General features: G+C 37.6%; 1 long non-coding RNA gene across 1 annotated transcript in view; it reads right to left on the bottom strand.

The window, feature by feature from the left end:
* Nucleotides 1–13452, bottom strand: part of LOC109246495 (uncharacterized) — a 55233-nt gene that overhangs the window by 22023 nt on the left and 19758 nt on the right. The window contains exons 3-4 of the long non-coding RNA XR_002071368.2: nt 5771–5920; nt 258–346 (exon numbers count right to left, since the gene is read on the bottom strand). This is a non-coding gene — a long non-coding RNA (uncharacterized LOC109246495). The remainder of the gene's footprint in view (nt 1–257; nt 347–5770; nt 5921–13452) is intronic.

Raw genomic sequence — 13452 nt, 5'->3', positions numbered from 1 at the left:
TGTGATTCACAACCAGGCAGCTTGGCCCAGCCTAACAGCTGTGCCTTCAGGAAGGCGAGAAAACCAAAACATCTTTTCTGTCACTCTTCATGCCCGTTCATCTCCCCTGAGAGGGAACATTTCCCCAAGTCCACTGGTAAAATACAAGCAAGCGTGCAATTCCATTACTTACCCAGGAACATGCCTACCTACTCTGGGTCTGACCTTGAACTTGGTGAAGGAGGGAAAATGGTGAACAAGAAAGATTCAGTCCTCACCTCAGAGAACTTGGAGTTTGGTGAGGAGTATAGCAAGAGTTCATTTTAATGCAGTGTATTTATGTTCATTGATAGAGAAATACAGGCTCCTGTATGACTATATGGAAGAAACAGTGTTAGACGGTCAGGGAACGCTTCTCTGGAGAATTGGCTCTGAAACTGAGACCTGAAGAATGTATAGAAATTAGCTAGACAAATGGATTTAAGAACAAAGCATGCTCCAGATCAACAGAACGTGGATACTGCAGAGGCAACGGCGAAAATCACTGCCATTTACTGTACGTTTGCAATATGTGTGGTCTTACGCTGAAGTGCTTTACATACATGATTTCATTTCATCATCAGAACAACCCAGTGAGGTATTATCAATCGCATTTTCCAGATAGAAAAACTAAGGAACATTGAGTTTATAGATCTTGCCCGAAACAATGTTGGTAGTAAGTAGTTGAAAATAGACTTGCATCCAAAAAGTCTGGCCCTAGAATTCCTACAATTCCCTTAGAACCCTGCACCGTCTCTTGCTCAGTCCCAAGCAAGCGATCCAGTGACTCATTCCAGGAACTGAAAGAAGTTCCAGATGCTTGGAGCTAAGGTGACAGGGGCAGGCATTTAGATTTAGGGGCAGCAGAAAATGAAGTAGAACTTAGTATTTACCACCAGATCATAACGTATATGCCCAATATGCAAGATTTCATCAGTTTTGGATAAGGGTTCGGAAGCTGTGGGATTCCGTGAAAAGGGCATAGTCTTTGGTGTCAAACAGACCAAGTCCCAATTCTCCCACTTCTACTTCTACGCTGAGCAATTTAGGTTCCTTAAACTCCCTGTACATTTCCCCCTATGCTCCCATCTGTGACTTGGAGCTTATAATAGATACATGAAGGAGTTGTGAGGACTGCATGGTGTAAAGTACATAAGTGTCTGGCATATAGTGAGGAGGTACTTAAATGTTCAGTATTTCCCCTTCCTCATCCCTACGGGAAGGAGCAGAGCAGACTGTCTAAATACCTCTGAACGGTTCAGCCAACAAAGAGCGAGAAGTTGAACAAAAATGGATCCTGACCCACAAATTTTAAATTGCACTTGATTTGGGTCCAAACCTCATATTTTGTTGAACCAAACTGTAAACACCAAGGACAGTGTGGTATGGAGGCAGGCCAGTGGAGCAGAAATCAGAAATGTCAGTGTTTGTGTTCTCTCCACCACAAGTGACTATGGTGCCCCCTTCTCTGAGCCTCAGCCTCCTCCGCTGAAACAAGAGCAGGTGGCTCTTGGTGGCCTCTGTGTACCATTCGGCCTGAGCTTCGAGCTCCCTCAGTGCTTCGAGCATCTGAGCAGGAACAGGACTAGAAAGTCAAATTGATCTCTGAAGTAGGCCAGGATTCCCAGGTTAAACAAACAAACAAAAGATGTGTATGGATGGATGGATGGATGGATGGATAGATGATAGATAGAAAGATAGATAGATAGATGATGATGATGATAGATAGATAGATAGATAGATAGATAGATGATAGAGATAGAGATCTTAAATACCTTAACAAAAAAGGGGTATATAACAAATATCTTCTTGGGAGATACAGAGAAGCAATGTAGGAAGGATATAAAATGCTGGGGTTCTGATGTAAGACAGACATACATTCTAATTTTCTCTCTGTTGTTTGCTGAATCTGTCACCCAAAGTAAATAATTACCTCTTTAACTTTGTCTCTTCATCTGTAAAATGGAAATGATAACCTTCTTTCATAGACTTGTATTCAAATTAAAGGGTGTTTACAGCTTCAGTTCACTTTTCATCCTCCATGAGAAAAATAAAAATCGACTCAGCCCATCACTCCACGGAAAGTTAAATACCCCTTCGTTTTTGCTCCCACTACATGGGGTGTACACAATGCCTCATCAAAGCATTTATTTTTCGAGCCACCTCCTATGTGAGCGCTGTCCTCCATATTGGGCTTCTTGAGGACAGAGACTGTCATATTCACATGTATGTCTAAAGAGGGGCACTCAGATTGGCACTCAGCACGTGGTGATTTTTCAATGAATGTTGGTTATTCAAATAAATAAAATGAAAATTAAAACAATGAAATTGCACGTTTTGTCCACACTAGATGCTGAAGATTTTTAAGAGATATATACACTTAATGCAGGCAAGTGCACATGAGCTGAATCAACCTTTCTTGACATCAACTAAGTAATACATCTCAAGAGTCTTAAACCTCTACCCTTTGATCCAGTAATTCTACTCTGAGGGCTCCAACCAGTGGAGATACTAGGCTATTGGCCAGGTAGAAGGCAATGGATGGGGAAAAGAGACTAAGTAAATACACCAAAGTATGAATAGCACCATTTCTGAGTGGTAGAGGGATTAAAAGTGATTTTAATTCTCCATTTGATACATTGCTGTATTTTCCAAGGCTTAATGGTCATGTAAAACTCTTATAGGAGGATTATAATGTACTTTTATAGTTCTAAGAGACATTTTTACAAATTTAAATATATAACCCTAAATATATTAAAAAGATGTTCATCTTCCTCAAATACATAAGCTGCTTTTATTTACCTTGATACTCAACATAGCGCCTTGCATCTTGTAGATACCCTACAAGTTCATTACACATATTATATGATTTTACATGAGTGTATCTACTTGGGGCCTTAATTAATCTATCTTCACTCTCTAAATTTAGAAGTGTCACTTGTATTTTTCTTCTGGTCATTTAATTGCCAGAGACATGCAAGTGTCAGCAGATCTATCGTTCTCCAAAACAGGTTAATGCTCCAGTTAAATGCTGTCCAGATAGTTTTTATTAAAAAGTAGCACAGTTCTCCCCATGAGGTTTCAGCATCACATGCCAGGAGGAACAGAAAAGCTAACTAGGTTGCAAGGATTTGTTGGAGGGTCTGATCATCGCTGTGTTATTGCTGAAGTAGACACAAATGAAGTGCTTAAGTAAAACGTCATTATTGTGGCCCTTCTCTCTTAACGGAGTTCTTTGAGACCAAAACATCTGGCTATAGTTCTTTTCTTTGTTAAAAAAAAAAAAGGCCAGCGTTGGGGTGCCTGGGTGGCTCATTCGGTTGAGGGGCCAACTCTCGTTTTCAGCTCAGGTCATGATCTCACAGTTTGTGAGTTTAAGCCCCACGTTGAGCTCCACGCTGACAATGCAAAGCCTGTTTAGGATTCTCTCCCTCTCTCTCTGTCCCTCCCCCACTCATACTCTCTTTCTCCCTCTTTCTCAAAATAAATAAACTTAAAAAAAAAGACCAGTGTTTACTTGGCCAAAATTTTTACTGGGTAAAGATGCCAGTCTCTCAATAGAATTGGCCATCATTGCATATTTTTCAATAGTCATGTTGTAAAACTTTTCCTGTGTCATCTCAAGACCTCCTCCTGGAGTTTATTACATCAAATACCCAAATTCTTATATTTCCATAAGACTTTGACTATATTCTTATCCCCCTCAGACCCCAATATGATAAAAATCATTCCTGCTCCATTATTCTTTTGGGCTGATTCTGCTTCTCTCATTTCCTAAAGTGTCAATGTCTTAAAACAGGTAGCTCACACTTGGCTGGAAAAATTTCGCACACTTCCTCCAGTCCCCCAGCTTACTCCAACTTCTGATTTCTACTCTTGCTTTCTACTCTGATGAAATTATGTTCTTGAAAATCTCCCATGAATTCTTGCTACCAAAGCCGCGGCTCCTTTCCATTCTTCAACTTCCTCACCTTCTCTGTTTTCTGTTGTTTGTTCTATCTTATTAAAAATCACTTCTTTTCACTTCAATGCTTGGCAGGGTAGGATGTCAATGACCAAGGAACTGGGATTTTGCCCATGCCCCCAGTTCTTTATCAGTATCAAGCAATAGTTTGAAAGCGCATTTAACTTTGTAAAATGTTCACACAAGTTAAACGTAAGTATGTTTTTACTGAAATATGGAAAATGAAACACGTGCAGGAAAGTCTGTCTTTATACCCTGTCCTCCACACCAACTCATCCCATTCCTCCTCATGTAAATAACCTGGTGAATCTCTTCCAGTGCTTTTTCTGTGTATCCAAATCGATATATGGGTATGTAAACAGAAATAGACATCGTATAAACATAAACGATACACACATAGTTTTTGCCAACAAATGAGCTCATGTGTGTATTTTTTCTGAAACCCGTCTGTTGCTTTAAAAGTAAAAGGAAGAGATACTAAGGGTGGGAAGGAGAGTAGCATGAAGAGTAGGGAGACACAAAGGTGGACAGATGGCTTGCCTTTAGGCTTAAAATATCTCATGAATACACAGGCATATTTCATGTCCATGACACATAAAGCTTCTTAAATTTAGCAACGCAAGATTAAGAGCAGAATCTTGGATTTTGATTTCGTTTTTAACAGTCGTTTTGTTGCTAATGTTGAGAATGAAACCACAGAGAGCTTAATTTGAGGGCCATCAATAAAATTCAATTTCAGTTTTTATTAGGAACTTGGGAAAGAAGGAATTATTTCTACATGACTTAATTTTAATAGTTGGTTTTGGTTTTCAAAAGGTATGAGGTTGAAAGTAGTTACAGTCAAGGAATAGAAAGAGAGCAGCTTAATTTGAGTGTTTTTTTGTTTTTGTTTTTTTTTTTTCACATTCTGGCTACACTGAGCAAGGTGATTGGATTACACGGTCTACTCAGATGCTGTAAATATCTTTACATGAGGTAAGCCTTTCCCTAGCACAGTGGTAACATGCCTTAAACAAAGTATTAAAAGCTTTGAACAAGATGGCATCTGAGTATAATGAGGTTTACTAGTTTTCTAGAAAAATGAAACACCTTTTGAAGTGACTTTTAGAAGATGAAGAAAGATTTGTACTACACAGAAGAGGCTTTCAGTGTTTGGGTTAAAAAGAACTCCGGTTCAAAAGACTTCAGGGGATTTTTCTATGAACTAAATGGTTAGAGATTGGTATCTCGTCACGCACCCTGTTGAAAAAGGAAAAGGTTATAGAAGGGCAGATATTAGAAAGGGCAAGGGAATTTCAAACAAGAATAAGCAACATTCTATTATTGCAGATATAGTCATTGCCAAAGAACTGGAGGTATCATTAATCATGTTACATTGAAAGAAATGAGCAATTGATTTGGAGATGATTGGTAGCTATCACCTGTAAAGACTAGAAAAGAGAGATTTAAATAAAACACTTTACGATAAAGATCCAAAAGTGAAAAATACCTTAGAATTGAGGGACACTCAAGGAAGAGATAAAGAATGCATTAATACATGTTTATTGAGAGGTTGAGGACTTTGGTAAGGGCTTGAAGACTTTCGACAGCCTAACCTTCAGATGCATGCAGTGAAAAGATTACTTAAGCAAGATAGCATTGATTGATATTTTTCTCACACTTATTCCTATTAATGGGGCTAAAAGACATCAGTAATTAATAACCTCAAGATTGATAATTCTCATTTTAATCATTGATGTTGGTCATCACACATACTGGGAGCATTAAAGAAACGTGGCAAACATTTACTTTGAGTTTTAATGATGGGCTGTTTGCAAGGTTTTACAAGGCAAATGCTTGGGGGCTATTTATCTCTTCTCAGGTAAGGCCCCAGCTGCTGCATGAATACTAACACGAATTCTCAAAATGAACCGGTGGACTTTCCACAGGTGCGGTTACCTAAAGAAGAAATATGACACATACTCATTTTCTTTGAAATAAAAAGACAACATTTTTAAAACCAAGAAGCCTTACACTACCTAATCACTTATCACTGTCCAATTAAAATGCAATTCAGAAAACATTTTGAATAAATTAAAATACCTAAGTGCAAACAGACACCTCTTGAAACCTGGGATCCTACACGTATATTGTCCCACCCACTCTCATCCAAGATTCTTACTATATCAGTCTAGGGCTTTATGCTGGTGAGCGTGTGCTTACATATTCTTCCAGGAGATTTCAATAGTGATGCATCTCATCACCACAACCAAATGAAAACTACTCTTTCAATGCTTCAGTAAAGGGTAATTGAAAAGAAATCAAAAGGCCTCAGTGTATGATCATGGTGCAGTTCACACACTTACCATCTATACTGATTTTTGTTTAGCCTTCTACAACCAGAAGCTCTCTTTCCAGGGGCAACCTCTTCCTCCCACTTTGTATGCCCTGAATCCTATTATTTCTTTATTCCTCTCCTCTTGGCCACAGGAGTGGTCACATGACCCAGCCCTGTCCAAGCGTTTATCCTATTCCTCTGGCCAAAGTGACTCAAAATGGGGCAGAGAAAGTACTCTCCAGGATTTTCTGCCCCATCCGCTAAGACGGGCAAGTGTTCCTTTTTCCACTGCGGATGTTAAGCTGGTAGAATGTGTCCAACCTGCTATGTGATTGCTTAAATTCTTTGGCTTATTTTCTTCACCTATAGAATTGAAACAATGGTATCCACCATGTCTGTACACAAAAGCATTGAGACATAACATTTAAGCTCACATACATCCCTCCAAAATAAATATTTAATTCAGACAGTAAGTCATCCGAACTAATTATTTAGTATTATATAAAAATGTCTTAATTTCTTAATCCTTAAGGAGTTATTCCATTGTCATGTAAATAGTGCTCATCAGCAAACAAAGCAAAAACCTCAATCTATTTATAAACCAATAATTAATAACAATGAATAATTCATTCTTCAGCCACTGAATAGTTTAATCACGTTATTAGTTATATCTTAATAGCCCTTTCGTCCAATATTAAAATTATATTTTAAAACTTCTAATTTCCTGGTACAATGTGTATCAGTCACTCTCAAATTTATCAATCACCTGGTAATCATATAAAATGCAGATTAGGATTCAACAGGTCAGGGTGGGGCCTGAGATATGGTGTCTCTTTTTTTTCTGGCTTTATTGAGCTATAATTCATATATAACATTGTGTAACTTTAAGGTGAACAATGTAATATGATACACGTATATACTGTGGAATGATTACCACGACAGGGTTAGTTAACATCTTCACCACTTCACATAATTACCTTTGTGTGTAATTGTGTGTATGTGTGTGCATGTGTGTGGTGGTTAGAACACCCAGGGCACCTGGGTGGCTCAGTCAGTTAAGCTTCCAGCTTCGGCTCAGGTCATGATCTCGCAGTCCACGAGTTCAAACTCCTGCATCGGGCTCCCTGCTGTCAGTGTGGAGCCTGCTTCAAATCCTCAGTCCCCCTCTCTCTCTGCCCCTTCTCCACATGTGCTCTCTTTTTCCCTCTCTCAAAAAATAAATAGACATTAAAAAAATAAGATTTACTCTTTTCAAGGGAGGCAACCCATAAAAGACTCTTAAATACAGAGAACAAACTGAGGGTTGCTGGAGGGGAGGCGGCAGGGGGGATGGGCTAGATGGGCGATGGCCATCAAGGAGGGTATTTGTTGGGATGAACACTGGGTGTTACATGTAAGTGATGAATCACTAAGTTGTAGTCCTGAAACTGATACTACATATATGTTAACTAACTTGAATTTAAATAAATTAAATAAATTAAATAAATAAATAATTGATTTACTCTCTTAACACTTTTTTTTTTGTTAATATACAGTGTAATATTAGTTTCAGGTGTATAATATAGTGATTCACCACGTCCATGCAACACCTGGTGCTCATCACAAGTGCCCTCCTTAACCCACATCACTGATTTCACCCATCCCCCCACCCACTTCCCCTCTGATAACCATCAGTTTGTTCCCTCTAGTTAAGAGTCTGTTTCTTAGTTTGCACCCCCCTCTCTTTTCTTCCCCTTTGCTCATTTGTTTCGTTTCTTAAATTCCACATCTGAGTGAAATCAGATGGTATTTGTCTTGTCATTAGTTTTGAGCAATTTGATTATGATGTGCTTTGATGTGGTTTTCTTTGTTTCTTCTGCTTGGGGTTTTTGAGATTCTTGGATCTGTGCTTCTATAATTTTCATCAAATATGGAAAATTTTCATCCACAGTTTATTCAAATGATTTTTTTTCTGATTTTTTTCTGTTTTCTTTTTTTTTAATTTAAATCCAAGTTAGTTAACAATACTTTTTGAGTATATAATAGCATTTTTAACTGTTGTCACCATGCAGTACATTAGATTCCCAGAACTTATTCATCTTCTAATTGGAAGTCTGTGCCCTTTGATCAACATCTCCCCATTACCCCTACCCCCCAGCCCCAGCAATCAGTGTTCCGCTCTCTCTCCCCTTCTATGAATTTGACATTTTTAGGTTCTACATGAAAGCGAGATCACACAGTACTTGTCCTTCTCTGTCTGACTTATTTCATATATGCATATAACACAACTTCTTTATCCATTCACCCATTGATAGACACGTAGGTCGTTTCCGTGTCTTGGCTATTGTGAGTGACGCTGCAGTGACTATGGGGTTGCAGACATCTCTTCAAGATAGTGATTTCATTTCCTTCAGGTATATTCTCAGATGTGCAATTGCTAGATCATGTGGTGGGCCTCTTTTTACATTTTTGAGGAACCTCCATACTAATTTCCATAGTAGCTATAGCAATTTACGCTCTCATCAACAGTGCACAAGGGCTCCCTATTCTCCACATTCTCCCCCAGTTCTTGTTATCTCTTGTCTTTTTGATAATAGATATCCAAACAGGTAGGAGGGGATGTCTCAGTTTGATTTGCACTTCCCTCATGATTAGTGATGTCAAGCACCTTTTCATGTACCCGTTGGTGATTTTCATGCCTCCTTTGGAAAAAATGTCTATTCAGGCCCTCTGCCCATTTTTCAATCAGATTATTTTGGGTTTTTGCTATTGAGTTGTATAAGCTCATTATATATTTTGTACATTAACTTCTCATCAGATAGGTGGTTTACAAGTATTTCCAACAAACTCTAGATGACAGGTGTATATCTGGGCTGCAGACCAGCTTCGAGCATCAAGGAGCTAGAACAAAACCCTCAGATCAATATAAATACAAATTAAATTAGTTTAGTTGGGAGTTGAAGATTGAAGACATAGCCTTATTTTTCTTATTAAAAAAATGTGATTATGACAAATGGTTCTCTGGGCTTTTGTCTCCTCATCTTAGATGAAAATATTGAAATCTGTTATACAAAAAAACATAAGCATACAGTGGGTACTTAAGAAATTATTGATTGACTGACATTGGAAAATACCATAGAATCACATCTTGGGATTTTTAAGGACTTACTATTCTAAGTGAAAAGGCTGGGCATTTTTTATTAGGTAATTATTGTAGAGCTTCCAGATTTATATTCAATCTTCATTTTCACATAATAGTCAATTTGACAAATATATATATATATAAGATCCTGTCATTTTCAATGAAGAATTGAGCCTATAATTAAATGTTGTTCACAGTTCAGTGACCTAGGGTTCATACTGAAAAGACAAGTTAAAATGGTAGGTAAACAATGAAACACATTTCTGACCAAGCGACTTCATGAAAATATACACTGGAATATGATTGTCAGTTAAGGTGGCTTCTTAAAGGCAGCCTGCATTAGAATAGGGTGTGCATTTCCTTCCCATGCCTTGCAGTGCTGGTGCAGAATAGTAAACATATCATTTTAATATAAAATAGACATCCTGGTTCAAAAGTTGCAGCATAGAGTTGACTCTTTAAGCCAGAAGACGTTGAAATATACTGAGAGGCAACATTTCACCAAGAAATGAACAAAGTTCATCAAATTTCAGTCATGAAATTTCAGCTAAGAATATTCCTTCTTAGCATAAAAGATTTTGACATTCTCTGTTTAACAGATTTTAAAGTGAGAGTAATTTAGTGTATCTCAGATAATATTAGAGTAATCGACGGATCGGGTTTCCTTGTTCCAAGGTAGAATACCAAGTATTCAGTTGAGTTGTTGATGATGGATTGATTTGACCCAGACTTAAGGATATCCCTAAAAAAGCAAAATAATAAGATCAACGTTTCCCAGGGTGGTTTCTTTTTTGTTGTTTTTTGTTGTTGGTTTTTTTTTGGTCATTCCTTGATCAACTAAGTCGATTTTGGCTTTTAGTTACTAATCAATATTCCACTAATGCCTGTTATAACAATTCAAAAAGACTTAACAGAACCTCATAAGAGTCAATTTGGTTAATTCCCACCCCCCCCCCCCACATAGATAAATGTGACAAATGTATTTTTATTTAGTGACACCTGAGGTGGGTTAGGATTTTTTAAGTTTATGGGCAGGCTTTTTTAAGAGACCTGAGTGAGAATTTCAAGCTAACGGCAACATTTCCACGAAGTATATCTCTAAACAAAAGAAAAATCTGACAGTTGTTTTGAAATCAGCATACCATGTTAAGTTTAACACACATTCCAGCACAAAGCTGGTCATTCCATGACCAGTCTAGAAAGAATTACCCACATGGTATAGATGAACATTTGTCCATTCAGCTTCAAGATAGCTCTTAACATCTGTAGAAATCATTTTTTTTTTCACTGAAAAAAAAAAAACCATCAGGTGTTACATGGCACAATTATTTGTGACATTGTCGGGGATCCTTTTATTTTTGCTATATATTGCCTCATAATTGCAATTTTGAAAGTGGATTACTGAGTTGAAAGGGCAGAAAAGTTGAAGGAGTGAGTTTATGAGTTGAGCTCTGTGTGGAAACCTCCCTTGGGTAGCTCAGCATCCAGCAGTATATAGCATACATAGATTAATGATTTGAGTTAGAATAATATGACTTGTTATTTAAGTACAAGGATAAATAATGAACACTACCACGTTTCCCAATCCATAAAAAACCTAACCCTTTAAATTTTTTAAAGTAGCTATATAGCAGATAAAAACTTTTTTTTTTTTCTGTTCTTTTCTCAATCCTTTTACTGTTACGTTGTTGTCTAAAGGTTGGAAGTAGATTTCTGAATCTTTTGGAAGTTTCTTGGTTGAGGTTATCCCATGTAGAGTTTCATTATCTTGGCAGGAAAACAAACATAAGGCAGATAACATTTGAGGCATTTAGCACTACACCTGGCACATAGCATCCATTTAGCATTTGTAAAATTATGTATGGTATGCTACATAATTTCTTCATTTGATATTATACTAATCAGAGACATTTTTCATGTAAAATAAAATGTTTTTAATCACCAACACAGAAAAATGGGTCTTTAGGCCAAACTTCATGGTGATTGCAAAATATTTAGATTATTTAAAATACTGATGAAGAAGCTCAATCTTTTCCCCTTTTAGCAGATGTGAGATTTTCAAGATAGCTCTAGTGGTAAGAACTGGGGGCCTACTTCAACGCACATGTGCTGAAATGTTCTGTTTCCCAGCTTTATAATTAGAGATTATTTCACAGTGATTTTCAGCATAGATAAAATTTAGCTCACTTAAGATATGACAGCCATCATCTCTTATTTTCATTAAACATGCTCTAGAGCGGGTGGTTATAGAAATAAGATAGGAATTAGCATCTGAAAGTTTAAAGATGATTGCAAAATCTCTTCCTTAGAAAATTATGGGTTTCCCTTGGCTTAGCTTTCCTAAAATAAATCACGATTGCTCCAAGTGGCAGCCTCTGCTGCCTGATGTATCACATTTGAGCGTTCATCCACATCCACAAAATAGAAGTCTGACTTCAGTTGTTCCAAAATATAAGCTGTGTCTCGCTCTTGAGATGTAGGGACAATTGGCTGAGTGTGTCACCAAAGCCCATATGCCCCTGCATAATTTGCCCACTTTTCCTCTTCAAATGTGTCTTGGCATAAATGCATCTGCTCCACCATACATGCTCTTCAATGACACGCAATTTTCCTATGCCTGGGAGCAAACCTTTAAAGTGAAATTTAAAAAAAATAATAATTAAGAAACTATTTCTAGTTCTGTTTAAAAAACGAATAAAACTTTGTCTATGGAGGGCCATCAAACAAATCAACTTAGCTCTTCCACTGATGATCATTTCCTGTGGTGTCCATTTATCAAGGGGAAGAGTTCATGTTGGCTGGCTTCCACATTCAATGGTGGTTCTGTCAGCATTCAGGGACTATGAGAGTTGTTGCTCTATTTTTTTGGAACCAAACTCCGATGCTCTGGGAAAGACAGTCTGTGAAGTGCTTAGGATAGGAAAATTTTCTAAGTCCTCTGTCTCCCACTTTCTACGTGAATTATTTTCATCTCTTCATTGCTGTGATATTCAAGGACATTCTTATTAGGAAGATGTTGCTGATGGGAGTGATCCTCAAAGGGACCTTAAGACAAAAACGACCTTGGATATTTCATCTGAGTGTCCCAGGTCCTTCAAATGCTTCTGAAAAAAACCTCAGGAGGAGTCATAGAAATAAGGGCATACATCTCACTGTTCTTCACTAATTTCAGAATACAGGGCCACCAATTTATCCACTAATGTTTCTTTCTCACTACAGAAAACATAGGATTTAGTAAGTACTTATTACTTGGTATTGGACCAATCAGTATGGAGGTCTTGTGGACTTAGGGCTTATTTGACACAGGTAAGACGAGAGAGTAAAGGGCAAAGAAAAACACATAAAGCAAGTGTGCAAAAGCAGACAGAAGACCATTTGGCCGCCACAAATGAAAGATGTGACCTGGGTTCTTGACTTTATAGTTTCTACTTCTGGTAGTGAGCGAGACTTTCTGTATTTCTTATGTAGATAGTCTGTGAGATACCACGGCTTTCTTCCAATAGATTCTCCAAAGCATTCAATCAACAAATATATATTGACTTTGTACTATGTGCCCAGCATTGTAGAAAGTTCTAATTAAACAACAGAGTATGAGATAGACATGGAAACTATCTTCAGAGATTGTATGGTTTGACAGGAAAATGAAACACTGAATAGATAATTCCACCAAAAAAACATATTGTGAGAGGGGAAATACAATCTGATATGAAAGCATGTAGTTTGGGTAGCATGAGTCATTATGCAGCATTAATCTACCAGTCATTAGTCGGGTAGAGAGGGATACTGACACTGGTTAAACAGGGCCTCTTTGAGGAAGTAGCATGTCAAAAGAGACCTAAAGGATTATGGACAATTGACTAGGTGAATGGAGAGGGAAAAGTGAAAACATTCCAAGCAAAAGAAAAAGGTAAGAGCTCTGTGAAGCCTCAGGATAGATAATTGGTATTCTGGGAAATGCCAGTATGAAGAAATCCAATACAGCCCCCAAAAATTGAAGAGGTAAGTAAAGGTTAAAACTTAGGAATGCTTTTA

This window comes from Panthera pardus, unplaced genomic scaffold (assembly GCF_024362965.1).
Source record: "Panthera pardus isolate Hobbes unplaced genomic scaffold, ASM2436296v1 HiC_scaffold_13, whole genome shotgun sequence".
NCBI lineage: Eukaryota > Metazoa > Chordata > Mammalia > Carnivora > Felidae > Panthera > Panthera pardus.
Note: the sequence above shows the minus strand (reverse complement) of the source record. Positions and strands in the feature narration are given on the sequence as shown.